General features: G+C 44.1%; 1 protein-coding gene across 2 annotated transcripts in view; it reads right to left on the minus strand.

Annotated features, from left to right (window-relative positions):
* Window positions 1-16,477, minus strand: part of SH3RF3 (SH3 domain containing ring finger 3) — a 778,505-nt gene that overhangs the window by 402,352 nt on the left and 359,676 nt on the right. The window lies entirely within an intron of this gene.

Genomic DNA, 16,477 nt, shown 5'->3' on the forward strand with positions numbered 1-16,477 from the left:
TAAAGAGAATCTGTCAGCAGGTTTTTGCTATGTAATCTGAAGACAGCATGCTGTAGGAGTTAAAACACAGATTTCAGTGATGTCTCTAGCTTCGAGGTTTAGTTTGCTTACAATGATTGTTTTGGCACCAGGAGCTTATCATTGGTGTGACAAGCTGGTCAGGGGAGCCTCTTGGTCCCACACGTCCCCTCCTGTGATAAGCAGCTCACTGTCTATGGACTTTGTATATACAGAGTCTGAAGTGGGCGGGGTTAGCTTTCTCAGCACTGCTTCATGCTAAATCTAAAAACTATGATTGTGTGAGAATGTCTGCAACCAGTAATAGTAATACATCATTGGATTCAGCTTCTCTTTGCTTACATCAGGCTGCTCTCAGATGAGATAACAAAAACATGCTGACAGATTCCCTTTAACAGTAAAATGCATGGGGTAATTCAACACGACAACTTGTCCAACAAATCAAATCCTCATATTGGTATGTGGATGGAAAAATAAAAAAAACAAGAGCTCTGGGAAGGGCAAAAAAAGAAAAGTGTACAAATGGTAAATCACACAGTTGGGAAAGAGTTAAAGGAAATATGTCAGCAGGTTTTTGCTATGTTATCTAAAAGCAGCATGATGCAGAGGAACAGAGCCTAATTCCAGGGATGTATCACTTACCTGGCTGCTTTGTGCAGTTTTGATAGAAACCTTGTTTTCTCTGCTGTAGATGTAGCAGTGCTCAAGAATGCTGAGCTGTGTATAACCTGCCCACACCCCTGAGCGATGCACATGATCAATGTTCAATACAGTTGTGCTCAAAATATTACATACCCAGGCAACATTTTTGTTTTCTTGGCCTTTTTTTCAGAGAATATGAATTATAACACCACTTCTTTTGCTCCACTCATGGTTAGTGGTTGGGTGAAGCCATCTATTGTCAAACTACTGTGTTTTCTATTTTTAAGTCATAATGACAACCTAAAACATCCAAATGACCCTGATCAAAAGTTTACATACCCTGGTGATTTTGGCTTGATAACATGCACCGAAGTTGACACAAATGGGTTTGACTGGCTCCTAAAGGTAACATCTTCACCTGTGACCTGTTTGCTTGTAATCAGTGTGTGTGCATAAAAGCGGAGTGAGTTTCTGGGATCCAGACAGACTCTTGCATCTTTCATCCAGCCACTGACGTTTCTGGATTGTGAGTCATGGGGAAAGCCAAAGAATTGTCAACGAATCTATGGGAAAAGGTAGTTGAACTGTATCAAACTGGAAAGGGATACAAAATTATATCCATCGAATTGATAATGCCAGTCAGCAGCGTTCAAACTGTGATTAACAAATGGAAAATCAGGAGCTCTGTAAAAACAAAACCATGATCAGGTAGAAAAACAAAAATATCGTCCACAACTGCCAGAAAAATTGTTCAGGATGCAAAGAAAAAACTACAAATAACATCAGGTGAAACACTGGACTCTCTGAAAACTCGCGGTGTGGCTTTTACAAGATGCACAATATGGAGGCACTTGAAGAAAAATGGTCTACATGGTCGAGTCGCCAAAAGAAAGCCATTACTGCGCAAATGCCACAAGGTATCTCACCTACAATATACAAAACAGCACAGAGACAAGCCTCAATACTTCTGGAACAAGGTAATTTGGAGTGATGAGAGAGGTCAACTATGATGAAAGGAACACCATTCCTACTGTAAAGCATGGAGGTGGATCGCTGATGTTTTGGGGATATGTGAGCTACAAAGGAACAGGAATCTTGGTCAAAGTTGAAGGAAAGATAAATGCAGCACGTTATCAGCAAATACTGTAGGTAAATTTGCAATTATCAGCCCAGAAGCTGTGCATGGGACGTACTTGGATGTTCCAACATGACAACAATCCAAAACAAAAAGCCAAGTCGACCTGTCATTGGCTACAGCAGAACAAAGTGAAGTTTCTCGAGTGACCATCTCTGTCTCCTGACCTCAATATCATTGAGCCACTCTGGGGAGATCTCAAACCTGCAGTTCAGCCCAGGAATTTACAGGAACTGGAGGCTTTTTGCCAAGAAGAGTGGGCAGCTTCACCATCTGAGAAAATAAAAAACCTCATCCACAACTACAACAAGACTTCAAGCTGTCACTGATTTTAGAGGGAGCAATACACGATATTAAGAAATGGGGTTTGTGAACTTTCGATCAGGGTCATTTGGATGTTTTGGGTTGTCATTATGATTTAAAAAGAGAAAACACAGTAGTTTGACAATAAATGGCTTCACCCAACCACTAACCATGAGTGGAGATAAAGTTTTGGTGTCATCATTCATATTCTCTAAAGAAGGGCCAAGAAAGCAAACATTCTGCAAGGGGGAAGTAATCTTTTGAGCACAACTGTACACAGAGATGGTCCTGCGCAAAATAGCAGTCGGGGCATAGTGCAGAAAGCAAGAGGAGCATCAACTTCTGCATTACGCACAATGCAGTGTTCTTTTAAGGAATTTGCAATCACATTAAAATTCTAAATGCTTACTAATAAGAATTGTAATTTTTATATTGCCCATTCATAATACATCATTGCTGTGATTAAAAAAAAAAAAAATTCATCATGACACATTTGACTATGGAGCGGGAAAAAGCCAGAGGTAACTGGAGACTAATAAAATGCATTTTTATCAAGTTTTAATTATTTTGTTCCTAGATGATGTGTGGCACTGCGGTAAAGTTCTAAGCTGCTATTTTATTATCCAAGGTAAAAACCTTATTAGTAGCTTACTATTAAGAATTTGTCACAATGAACAACGGTCTGCAAGGTGGAAAATAATGTGATGCACACAATCTATAAAACATAAGCATTACTGGTTCTTTTCAGGGCACTATAATGAAGGATAATGCAAATTGACATGAACCAGAGCTTAGTTACCAGTATAGATTAAATAAAATATTCTAAAGTATGTTAATCCTGGATTGATTCTTATAAAAGATAGACAATGGTTTTTTTTCAAATTGCTTGGGTCAAACCGTTTTTTTAAATCCTTTTATTTATCCGCCATGCACTCACTAAATCTCATTGTTCTAAAGCGTAGATTAACAATACTAGAGCTCATCTCAGAACATGGTTTTTAGTAATTGAAGGCATTGATTTTCACTCATGCCTTGCGGCTTAGAAAACAGTTCTGCCATAGGCTAATACCTGAATCCCCTCAGTTTTAATATATATCAGTGTTTAACTACAACATTAAAATTGCAACACCTAGAAGAAAAAGTCGTGGAATTAAGAAAATAATAGAATCGATAGACATAATATTCAAATTATTAAAACATAGAAACATTTTCAAAATATCTCGATTTATTCAGTATTGAGTGTGAGCATCTTGCGCAGAAATACATGCTCTTACATGCCTTGGCATGCTATAATTGCAGCTATTGATGGTTGTCTGAGGAATGTTCTGTCATGCTGAATACACTTGGACACAGAAATCATCAAGATCCGCTGCTGACAGCTCCTATTGCAATTGCTGACCAATGTCCAAGCTGTGTTCGATGGGAGACAAGTCCGGAGACGCTCCAGGCCATGGTAGAACATTTAGGCCATGCAGACTGCTCCCAGTAGGATGAGGAGCAATATGAGGCCTGGCGGGGTGTTGAAAACCAACTCCTTTTGTTACTATTTGTCATCATTTGCATATCATTAACATGTGTTTCAGTCTTGTGATTTTCATAACTCTACAACTTTTCTTCTTGGTGTTGGAATTTTAATGTTCAGAAGTGTATATTAGAAATGCTGACTGGTCATAAATTATGTTTTCCCATATTACATATTGGTAATATTTTCTTATAGTAAATGTAGAGCACAAACTCATCACAATTTAATACACACAATAGGATTTTCTTATACATAAGGTTGTTCATGTTGATGTCTACAATAAAACATTTACAGATGAAACAATGTCTTGTTATAACTCTATGTTTTATCAACTAGTATCAGCTAGAAAATTATAATGACCTGTTACGGAATAAAGTTGTTATGGAGCCAAGGTCTTTGTATGCCACTGTCCCTCGACTGTAATCATTTTGGACAGGGCCGGGGTCAGCACCCGGGCAAGTGTGACCAACTTTTTACTATTGATGCTGCCTATGCAGCATCAATAGTAAAAAGATATAATGTTAAAAATAATAAAAACAATAAAAAATCGTGCTATTCTCACTTTCCGGCGCCCCCGCAGCCTTCCCGATCTTCGCGATGCTCCCGGCAGCTCCCGTTCCCAGTAATGCCTTGCGAAATGACCCCAGATAATGTAGGATCATGCGAGACCACTACGTCATCACAGGTCATTGTCTCGCAAGGCATCACTGGGAAAGGGAGCTGCCGGGCGCATCGCTAAGGCCAGGGCTAGATCCGGCGGCCGCCAGAAGGTGAGTATATAGCTATTTTTTAATTTAATTCTTTTTTTAACAGGGATATGGTGCCCACACTGCTATAAAATATGTGGGCTGTGTTATATGCTACGTGGGCTGTGCTATATACTACGTAACTGTGTTATATACTACGTGGGCTGTTATATACTACATGGGCTGTGTTATATGCTACAAGGCTGTGCTATATACTACGTGGCTGTGCTATATACTACATGGCTGTGCTATATACTATGTGGCTGTGCTATATACTACGTGGCTGTGCTATATGCTACCCATTTTGCACTTTTATAAATGTTCTACGTTAATACTTTCTAATGTTTACTTTAAAAAGTTTTCCATTAAAAATTGTCATATTCAATGTATGCAGTTTTTTCTTTGCAGCAAGTTTAGCTAACAATAAAATGCCTACTGGTAACTGAGGAAGAGGGAGTAGGTCACAAAAAATTGGCATATAAGGGGTTGACTTATATAAAGCCCCTCTGCTGTATGGTATTGTAGAATTTACAATAGCTATCACTCATGTAAGAAATGAAATCTGGCATTGTACTATACCTATATTTCTCTGCTATATCTGTGCATCATGAATCGTGGTATGTGTTAAAGGAAGGGGGGGCACTGAGACTCTTTCGCCTGGGGCCCTCAAAAACCTGGAGCTGGCCCCGATTTTGGGAGTTTTAGTGTTTGGACCACCCCCAATCAGAACTCAGGAATGTTTTTTGCAAATGTAATACAAACTCACCAGCTAATTTCAAAAAGTGAAATTTGTTATGTCAATGTCTATACACTTTGAACTATTTATTCAATATACAGTAGTGGTATGTTCACCAGTCTAGCACATGCTCTTCTGTGTAGGGAGACGTTAGTACCTGCTGTGTGGAAGTGTTATCTGTCCTGGTTCCAGCACCAGGCTCTGCATCTCCTTTCCCAGCTCCCTCTGTTCCTTTGTGTATCAGGTTACCATGGTAATCCAGTGTGCACCTCTGATATCAGTCACTTTGGCCATTTTTAGGGCAGTTCAGGTGGCGAAATGCTGACAACAAGTTGACAACTCAGTTTGTGCCAAAAGAGAAATCCAGCTCTGCTTATTATTGGACTTTGCTTCAGTTCTAATGAAGTGTGTCTTTTGACAAACACAACTCTGTATGACTGAAACTTGACTCTGTACTCATTTGAGCATATCCAGCATCCCTGTTCCTTGACGCTCTATGTGCTGTTCAGCATATCGAGCTCTACTGTTCCTTGACGCTCTATGTGCTGTTCAGCATATCCAGCTCTCCTGTTCCTTGATGCTCTATGTTCTGTTCAGCATATCCAGCTCTCCTGCTCCTTGCCACTCTATGTTCTGTTCAGGATATCTAGCACTCCTGTTATTTGCCGCTCTATGTGCTATTCACCATATCCAGCTCTTTTGTTCCTTGACGCTCTATGTGCTGTTCAGCATATCCAGCTCTCTTGTTCCTTGACGCTCTATGTGCTGTTCAGCATATCCAGCTCTCCTGTTCCTTGCTGCTCTATGTTCTGTTCAGCATATCCAGCTCTCCTGTTATTTGCCGCTCTATGTGCTATTCACCATATCCAGCTCTCCTGTTCCTTGACTCTCTATGTGCTGTTCAGCAAATCCAGCTCTCCTGTTCCTTGCTGCTCTATGTTCTGTTCAGCATATCCAGCTCCCCTGTTCCTTGCCACTCTATGTTCTGTTCAGCATATCCAGCAATCCTGTTATTTGCCGCTCTATGTGCTGTTCAGCATTTCCAGCTCTCCTGTTCTTTGCCGCTCTATGTGCTGTTCAGCATATCCAGCTCTCCTGTTCCTTGCTGCTTTATGTGCTGTTCAGCATATCCAGCTCTCCTGTTCCTTGCTGCTCTATGTGCTGTTCAGCATATCCAGCTCTCCCGTTTCTTGCTACTTTATGTGCTGTTCAGCATATCCAGCTCCCCTGTTCCTTGCTGATCTATGTGCTCTTCAGCATATCTAGCTTCCGTTTCTTGCTGCTCTATGTGCTGTTTAGGATATACAGTTCACCTATTCATTGATGCTCTATGTGCTGCTCAGCATATCCAGCTCACCTGTTCTTTGCTGCTCTATGTGCTGTTTAGCATATCCAGCTTCCCTGCTCCATGTTGCTGCACATGCTGTTCCATGCTGTTCCATGTGCTATTCAGCTTATTTAGCTCTGGTGTTCCATGTTTCTGCACATGCTGCTCAGCACATCCAGCTCCCCTGTTCCATGCTGCTCTACCTGTTGTTCAGCATATCCAGCTCTCTTGTTCCTTGACGCTCTATGTGCTGTTCAGCATATCCAGCTCTCCTGTTCCTTGCTGCTCTATGTTCTGTTCAGCATATCCAGCTCTCCTGTTATTTGCCGCTCTATGTGCTATTCACCATATCCAGCTCTCCTGTTCCTTGACTCTCTATGTGCTGTTCAGCAAATCCAGCTCTCCTGTTCCTTGCTGCTCTATGTTCTGTTCAGCATATCCAGCTCCCCTGTTCCTTGCCACTCTATGTTCTGTTCAGCATATCCAGCAATCCTGTTATTTGCCGCTCTATGTGCTGTTCAGCATTTCCAGCTCTCCTGTTCTTTGCCGCTCTATGTGCTGTTCAGCATATCCAGCTCTCCTGTTCCTTGCTGCTTTATGTGCTGTTCAGCATATCCAGCTCTCCTGTTCCTTGCTGCTCTATGTGCTGTTCAGCATATCCAGCTCTCCCGTTCCTTGCTACTTTATGTGCTGTTCAGCATATCCAGCTCCCCTGTTCCTTGCTGATCTATGTGCTCTTCAGCATATCTAGCTTCCGTTTCTTGCTGCTCTATGTGCTGTTTAGGATATACAGTTCCCCTATTCATTGATGCTCTATGTGCTGCTCAGCATATCCAGCTCACCTGTTCTTTGCTGCTCTATGTGCTGTTTAACATATCCAGCTTCCCTGCTCCATGTTGCTGCACATGCTGTTCCATGCTGTTCCATGTGCTATTCAGCTTATTTAGCTCTGGTGTTCCATGTTTCTGCACATGCTGCTCAGCACATCCAGCTCCCCTGTTCCATGCTGCTCTACCTGTTGTTCAGCATATCCAGCTCTCTTGTTCCTTGACGCTCTATGTGCTGTTCAGCATATCCAGCTCTCCTGTTCCTTGCTGCTCTATGTTCTGTTCAGCATATCCAGCTCTCCTGTTATTTGCCGCTCTATGTGCTATTCACCATATCCAGCTCTCCTGTTCCTTGACTCTCTATGTGCTGTTCAGCAAATCCAGCTCTCCTGTTCCTTGCTGCTCTATGTTCTGTTCAGCATATCCAGCTCCCCTGTTCCTTGCCACTCTATGTTCTGTTCAGCATATCCAGCAATCCTGTTATTTGCCGCTCTATGTGCTGTTCAGCATTTCCAGCTCTCCTGTTCTTTGCCGCTCTATGTGCTGTTCAGCATATCCAGCTCTCCTGTTCCTTGCTGCTTTATGTGCTGTTCAGCATATCCAGCTCTCCTGTTCCTTGCTGCTCTATGTGCTGTTCAGCATATCCAGCTCTCCCGTTCCTTGCTACTTTATGTGCTGTTCAGCATATCCAGCTCCCCTGTTCCTTGCTGATCTATGTGCTCTTCAGCATATCTAGCTTCCGTTTCTTGCTGCTCTATGTGCTGTTTAGGATATACAGTTCCCCTATTCATTGATGCTCTATGTGCTGCTCAGCATATCCAGCTCACCTGTTCTTTGCTGCTCTATGTGCTGTTTAGCATATCCAGCTCCATGTTGCTGCACATGCTGTTCCATGCTGTTCCATGTGCTATTCAGCTTATTTAGCTCTGCTGTTCCATGTTTCTGCACATGCTGTTCAGCACATCCAGCTCCCCTGTTCCATGCTGCTCTACCTGTTGTTCAGCATATTCAGATCCCTGTTCCTTGCTGCTCCATGTGATGCTCAGAATATTTAGCTCTGCTATTCCATGCTGCTCCACATGTTGTTTAGCATATCCAGCTCTACTGCTCCATACTCTTTCATGTGTCAACCATCACATCCAGCTCCATCATTCCAGGTGCCACCCTGCATATCCAGCTCTGCTATTCCCTATGCCTTTAAGCTTCTCCACCTTAGCTATATATCCCTAATGCAATGCCTTCAGCTTCGAAAATCCACCTCATCATATGCCATAACAGGACCTGCTGTAAGCTACAATGAAAAGTGCTGTGTGTGAACCCAGCCTTGGTCTGCAGAGGGTTGTAGTACTACATCACTGATCTATCACTAATGCCCTTATTTCGGGACTTTCCTGCCTGCAAGGCCAGACGCATTGTGGAAAATTAGTCTGCATTACGGGAACCATGTTAGAGAGGAAGAAACAACCAACATGCCAGACAACCACGAAATGGCACACAAACTAATCAGGTACACACAAGTGATAGATAAGAACCTCTACATCATTCTTTAATAGTAGTAGTCTTTGCTGATTCCTAAAGGCAAACATTTTGCTTCCAGTTCACACTTAGAGCATGGATGTTGATGACATTCCACATGCATGTTGATGTAGATGACGCGCTGTCAATACCAGTTTCTATGGAAACTACATGTAGATTGCAACAAATTTCCCTAATTACAGACATCAAAAAGAACTAGCTTTATATAAATTGCATGGGTCTTCTCATAGGTTTCCCTTTTTCCTTTTCCAGTTTTTTTTTTTTACAGGTAAATTAGTTAAACATTGGTCAATAATAAAAAAAATTCAAGGAAACAGGTATATGACACCTGACTAGATTAACTGCTGCAAACAACCACGAGAAATCCTATCTACTTAATTCTTATCATGCCATCTGCTGGATTTCATTTAACGTTTTAAGCGTTTCGTTCACATTTGCATTCATGTTATTGTAACAGTTTGTATTGATGCAAAAAAGTTTAATGCTTCACTATTTATAAACAGTTTTTCAGTTAAAACTATACTACGGGTAACGTCTAGAAGCTACCGTATATACTCGAGTATAAGCTGACCCGAGTATAAGCCGACCCCCCTAATTTTGCCACAAAAAACTGGGAAAACTTATTGACTCGAGTATAAGCCTAGGGTAGGAAATGCAGCAGCTACCGGTGAATTTCAAAAATAAAAATAGATTCTCCATACCGTTCATTATTGCCCCATAAGATGCTCCATATAAAGTTGTGCCACATATAATGCTCCATACCGTTCATTATTGCCCCATAGATGCTCTGTATAAAGCTGTGCCACATATAATGCTCCATATTGTTCATTATTGCCCCATAGATGCTCCATATAAAGCTGTGCTATATATAATGCTCCATACTGTTCATTATTGCCCCATAGATGTGCCATAGAAAGCTCTGCCATATAGTGCTCTGCACCGTTCATTATTGCCCCATAGATGTGCCATATAAAGCTGTGCCATATAGTGCTCTGCACCATTCATCATTGCCCCATAGATGTGCCATATAAAGCTGTGCCATATAGTGCTCTGCACCGTTCATTATTGCCCCATAGATGTGCCATATAGTGCTCTGCACCGTTCATTATTGCCCTATAGCTATGCCATATAGTGCTCTGCGCCGTTCATTATTGCCCCATAGCTGTGCCATATAGTGCTCTGCGCTGTTCAGTATTGCCCCATAGCTGCCATATAGTGCTCTGCGCCGTTCAGTATTGCCCCATAGCTGCCATATAGTGCTCTGCGCCGTTCAGTACTGCCCCATAGCTGCCATATAGTGCTGTGTGCCGTTCAGTACTGCCCCATAGCTGCCATATAGTGCTGTGTGCCGTTCAGTATTGCCCCATAGCTGCCATATAGTGCTGTGTGCCATTCAGTACTGACCCATAGCTGCCATATAGTGCTGTGTGCCGTTCATTACTGCCCCATAGCTGCCATATAGTGCTGTGTGCTGTTCAGTATTGCCCCATAGCTGCCATATAGTGCTGTGTGCCATTCAGTACTGCCCCATAGCTGCCATATAGTGTTGTGTGCCGTTCAGTACTGCCCCATAGCTGCCATATAGTGCTGTGTGCCGTTCAGTACTGCCCCATAGCTGCCATATAGTGCTGTGTGCCGTTCAGTACTGCCCCATAGCTGTGCCATAGAAAGTTCTGCCATTGCTGCTGCTGCTGCAATAAAAAAAAAAATGCCATACTCACCTCTCTTGCTTGCAGCTCCCGGCGTCTCGTTCCGTGTCTCTGCGCACTGACTGATCAGGCAGAGGGCGCCGCGCACACTATATGCGTCATCGCGCCCTCTGACCTGAACAGTCAGAGCGCAGAGACGCCGGGAAGATGTAGCGGCGCCCGGCGGCTGGAACGCGGACAGGTGAATATAAAATACTTACCTAGTCCTGGCGGTCCTGACGCTGCCCCTGCCTGTCACGCGGTCTTCGGTGCCGGAGCCTCTTCCTCTATCAGCGGTCACCGGCACCGCTGATTAGAGAAATGAATAGGCGGCTCCACCCCTGTGGGAGGTGGTGCCGCCTATTCATTTCTCTAATGAGCGGTCCCACGTGACCGCTGAACAGGGGAAGAGCTGCAGCACCGAAGACCGTGGGACGGCAGGGGGAGCGTCAGGATCGTTGGGACTAGGTAAGTATGCCTCAGCGCCCTCTCCCCCTCACCCGCCGACCCCACCGATACCGTGACTCGAGTATAAGCCGAGAGGGGCACTTTCAGCCCAAAATTTGGGGCTGAAAATCTCGGCTTATACTCGAGTATATACGGTATTTACTTTTCTCATTGGTCCCTTTTTTGGCTGCATTTTAGTTCTTCCTTAATTAGGGCAGATCAGTCATCTATGAATGAAGATACAGGCTATGTGCACACGTAGGAAAAGTGGTGGGGTGCAGAATTTTCTGCACAAAATCCGCATCTCCTGGCAGAATCCGCAGCTGCGGATTTGCCGCGGTTTTATGCGGATTTTGTGTGGATTTGCTGCGGAACTGATGCGGATTTTCTGCGTTTTTTGCAACTGCGGATTTCTATCATGGAGGGGTGCAGAAACGCTGCAGATCCGCACAAAAGAAGTTACATGCACTTCTTTTAAATCCGCAGCAATTCCGCACTCATTTTTCCACACCATCTGCACAGCTTTTTTTTTTTTACATTGATTTACATTGTACTGTAAATCACAGTGCGGATCTGCAGCGTTTCTGCGCGGAAAAATCCGCTGCGGATCCGCAGCAAATCCGCATCGTGTACACATAGCCTAAAGTTGTTAATGCCAATTTGTTAGAAGGCTCTCAAGACAAAAAGATGATCACAAAGTGCCCCCCAGCCGGGACTCTCAGGAATCAACTGTAATCTGTGTAAAATGTATCTGCTGTGCCATCACAGTGGGTCTAAAACAGGATTAAAAATAAAATCTTTCTAAGAGCTGGAAATGTGTTGTAATAGTAAAATAACAAAAATATACACAGGACCCTTTTTAAGCAGCAACTATGGAAGTCAGTGGCCGCTAAACCAAAATCCTGTGAATCTCTGACTACCTGATTCTAATTAATAGTCCACCTTGATGTCCTTCAAGCATAATCGACAATGGAAGGACATTGCTGTGGCCAGCAATCAGAATGGGATGTTGCAGGTAGCTCATAGACTTCTGGTCTGGTGGTGGCCACTAACTACAGACATGGCAGATGGATCACTGACCTGCAAATCTTTTTTCTCATCTCTAAAAATAACCATTACTAACCTATTTGACCACCACCCCAGCAGTACCAGGGTTGCCAACTTGACTTATGTCTTTAGGCAGCTAACAAAAAATCACGGACCGGATCAGGTCATTCCTGAATCAGGAATGACCTGATAGTTACTGATAATAAGGACGAGCTCTGGGTCGTGGGAACTCTGCTGACCGCAATCCCTAAACCTATCAAACACACTAGAAATAGCCGTGGATTGCGCCTAACGCTCCCTATGCAACTCGGCACAGCCTAAGAAACTAGCTAGCCCTGAAGATAGAAAAATAAAGCCTACCTTGCCTCAGAGAAATTCCCCAAAGGAAAAGGCAGCCCCCCACATATAATGACTGTTAGTAAAGATGAAAATACAAACACAGAGATTAAATAGATTTAGCAAAGTGAGGCCCGACTTACTGAACAGACCGAGGATAGGAAAGGTTACTTTGCGGTCAGCACAAAAACCTACAAAAAGACCACGCAGAGGGCGCAAAAAGACCCTCCGCACCGACTCACGGTGCGGAGGCGCTCCCTCTGTGTCCCAGAGCTTCCAGCAAGCAAGAAAACAAATTAAATAGCAAGCTGGACAGAAAAATAACAAACCAAAGAAATACAAGCTGGAACTTAGCTTCTGATGGGAAGACAAGTCACAAGAACGATCCAGGAGTGAACTAGACCAATACTGGAACATTGACAGGTGGCCAGGAGCAAAGATCTAAGTGGAGTTAAATAGAGCAGCAGCTAACGAATTAACCTCGTCACCTGTGGAAGGAAACTCAGAAACACCCACCAGAGGAAGTCCATGGACATAACCAGCCGAAGTACCATTCATGACCACAGGAGGGAGCCCGACAACAGAATTCACAACAGTACCCCCCCCCTGAGGAGGGGTCACCGAAGCCTCACCAGAGCCCCCAGGCCGACCAGGATGAGCCAAATGAAAGGCACGAACCAGATCGGCAGCATGAACATCAGAGGCAAAAACCCAGGAATTATCTTCCTGACCATAACCCTTCCACTTGACCAGGTACTGGAGTTTCCGTCTCGAAACACGAGAATCCAAAATCTTCTTCACCACATACTCCAACTCCCCCTCAACTAACACCGGGGCAGGAGGATCAACGGATGGAACCACAGGCGCCACGTATCTCCGCAATAACGACCTATGGAACACATTATGGATGGCAAAAGAAGCTGGAAGGTCCAAACGAAATGACACAGGATTAAGAACTTCAGAAATCTTGTATGGCCCAATGAAACGAGGCTTAATCTTAGGAGAGGAAACCTTCATAGGAACGTGACGAGATGACAACCAAACCAAATCCCCAACACGAAGTCGGGGACCAACACAACGCCGGCAGTTAGCGAAACGTTGAGCCTTCTCCTGGGACAATGTCAAATTGTCCACCACATGAGTCCAAATCTGCTGCAACCTGTCCACCACCGCATCCACACCAGGACAGTCCAAAGGCTCAACCTGCCCTGAAGAGAAACGAGGATGGAAACCAGAATTACAGAAAAAAGGAGAAACTAAAGTACCCGAGCTGGCCCGATTATTAAGAGCGAACTCAGCCAAAGGCAAGAAGGATACCCAATCATCCTGATCAGCAGAAACAAAGCATCTCAGATATGTCTCCAAAGTCTGATTAGTTCGTTCGGTTTGGCCATTAGTCTGAGGATGGAACGCCGAAGAAAAAGACAAATCAATGCCCATCTTAGCGCAAAAGGACCGCCAAAACCTCGAAACGAACTGGGAACCTCTGTCTGAGACGATGTTCTCTGGAATGCCATGCAAACGAACCACATGCTGGAAAAACAATGGCACCAAATCAGAGGAGGAAGGCAATTTAGACAAGGGTACCAAATGGACTTATCTTAGAGAAGCGATCACAAACCACCCAAATGACCGACATCTTTTGAGAAACAGGGAGATCAGAAATAAAATCCATGGAAATATGCGTCCAGGGCCTCTTCGGGATCGGCATGGGCAAAAGCAACCCACTGGCATGAGAACAGCAGGGTTTAGCCCGAGCACAAGTCCCACAGGACTGCACAAAAGAACGCACATCCCGTGACAAAGAAGGCCACCAAAAGGATCTAGCCACCAAATCTCTGGTACCAAAGATTCCAGGATGACCAGCCAACACTGAACAATGAATCTCAGAGATAACTCTACTAGTCCATCTATCAGGGACAAACAGTTTCTCCGTAGGACAACGGTCAGGTCTATCAGCCTGAAACTTTTGCAGCACACACCACAAATCAGGGGAAATGGCAGACAAAATTACCCCTTCTTTAAGAATACCCTCCGGCTCCGGAACACCCGGAGAGTCAGGCACAAAACTCCTTGACAGGGCGTCAGCCTTCACATTTTTAGATCCCGGAAGGTATGAAACCACAAAATCAAAGCGGGAGAAAAAGAGCGACCATCGAGCCTGTCTAGGATTCAACCGTTTGGCAGACTCGAGATAAGTCAAATTCTTGTGATCCGTCAAGACCACCACACAATGTTTAGCTCCTTCAAGCCAATGTCGCCACTCCTCGAATGCCCACTTCATGGCCAACAACTCCCGATTGCCCACATCATAACTGCGCTCAGCAGGCGAGAATTTTCTAGAAAAGAAAGCACAGGGTTTCATCACCGAGCCATCAGAACTTCTTTGCGACAAAACAGCCCCTGCTCCAATTTCAGAAGCATCAACCTCAACCTGAAAAGGGAGCGAAACATCTGGCTGGCACAACACAGGGGCAGAAGCAAAACGACGCTTCAACTCCTGAAAAGCCTCTACAGCCGCAGAGGACCAATTGACCACATCAGCACCTTTCTTGGTCAAATCAGTCAACGGTTTAGCAATTCTGGAAAAATTAGCGATGAAGCGACAATAAAAATTAGCAAAGCCCAGGAACTTCTGTAAGCTCTTCACAGATGTCGGCTGAGTCCAATCGTAAATGGCCTGAACTTTAACAGGGTCCATCTCGATAGTAGAAGGGGAAAAAATGAAACCCAAAAATGAAACCTTCTGAACTCCAAAGAGACACTTTGACCCCTTCACAAACAAGGAATTCGCACGAAGGACCTGGAACACCATTCTGACCTGCTTCACATGAGACTCCCAATCATCCGAAAAGACCAAAATGTCATCCAAATATACAATCATGAATCTATCCAGGTACTCTCGGAAGATGTCATGCATAAAGGACTGAAACACAGATGGAGCATTAGAAAGCCCGAATGGCATAACCAGGTACTCAAAATTGCCCTCGGGCGTATAAAATGCCGTTTTCCATTCATCACTCTGTTTAATTCGCACAAGATTATACGCACCACGAAGATCTATCTTGGTGAACCAACTAGCCCCCTTAATCCTAGCAAATAAATCAGACAGCAGTGGCAAAGGATACTGAAATTTGACTGTGATCTTATTAAGAAGGCGGTAATCAATACAAGGTCTCAAAGAACCATCCTTCTTGGCCACAAAAAAGAACCCTGCTCCCAATGGTGACGACGACGGACGAATATGACCCTTCTCCAAGGATTCCTTTATATAACTCCGCATAGCGGCGTGCTCTGGCACAGATAAATTAAACAGACGGCCCTTAGGAAACTTACTACCAGGAATCAAATTAATAGCACAGTCGCAATCCCTATGAGGAGGTAGGGCACCAGATTTGTGCTCTTCAAATACATCCCAGTAATCTGATAAAAACTCAGGGACTTCAGAAGGAGTGGATGGCGAAATTGACAGCAATGGAACATCACCATGTACCCCCTGACAACCCCAGCTGGACACAGACATAGATTTCCAATCCAACACTGGATTATGGACCTGTAGCCATGGCAACCCCAAACCGACCACATCATGCAGATTATGCAACACCAAAAAGCGGATATCCTCCTGATGTGCAGGAGCCATGCACATGGTCAATTGAGTCCAGTACTGAGGCTTATTCTTGGCCAAAGGCGTAGCATCAATTCCTCTCAATGGAATAGGATACTGCAAGGGCTCCAAGAAAAAACCACAGCGCCTGGCAAACTCCAAGTCCATCAAATTCAGGGCAGCGCCTGAATCCACAAATGCCATTACAGAATAGGACGACAGAGAGCAAATCAGAGTAACGGACAAAAGAAATTTAGACTGTACCGTACCAATGATGGCAGACCTAGCGAACAGCTTAGTGCGCTTAGGACAATCGGAGATAGCATGAGTGGATTCACCACAGTAAAAACACAGCCCATTCTGACGTCTGTGTTCTTGCCGTTCAGCTCTGGTCAAAGTCCTATGCTCAGGCCTATGCTCAGAGAATACCGTCATATGGTGCACAGCTTTGCGATCACGCATGCGCCGATCGATCTGAATGGCCAAAGACAGACTCATTCAGACCAGCAGGCGTGGGAAATCCCACCATGACATCCTTAAGGGCTTCAGAAAGACCCTTTCTG

This window comes from Ranitomeya imitator, chromosome 3 (genome assembly GCF_032444005.1).
Source record: "Ranitomeya imitator isolate aRanImi1 chromosome 3, aRanImi1.pri, whole genome shotgun sequence".
In the NCBI taxonomy this organism is placed as follows: Eukaryota; Metazoa; Chordata; class Amphibia; order Anura; family Dendrobatidae; genus Ranitomeya; species Ranitomeya imitator.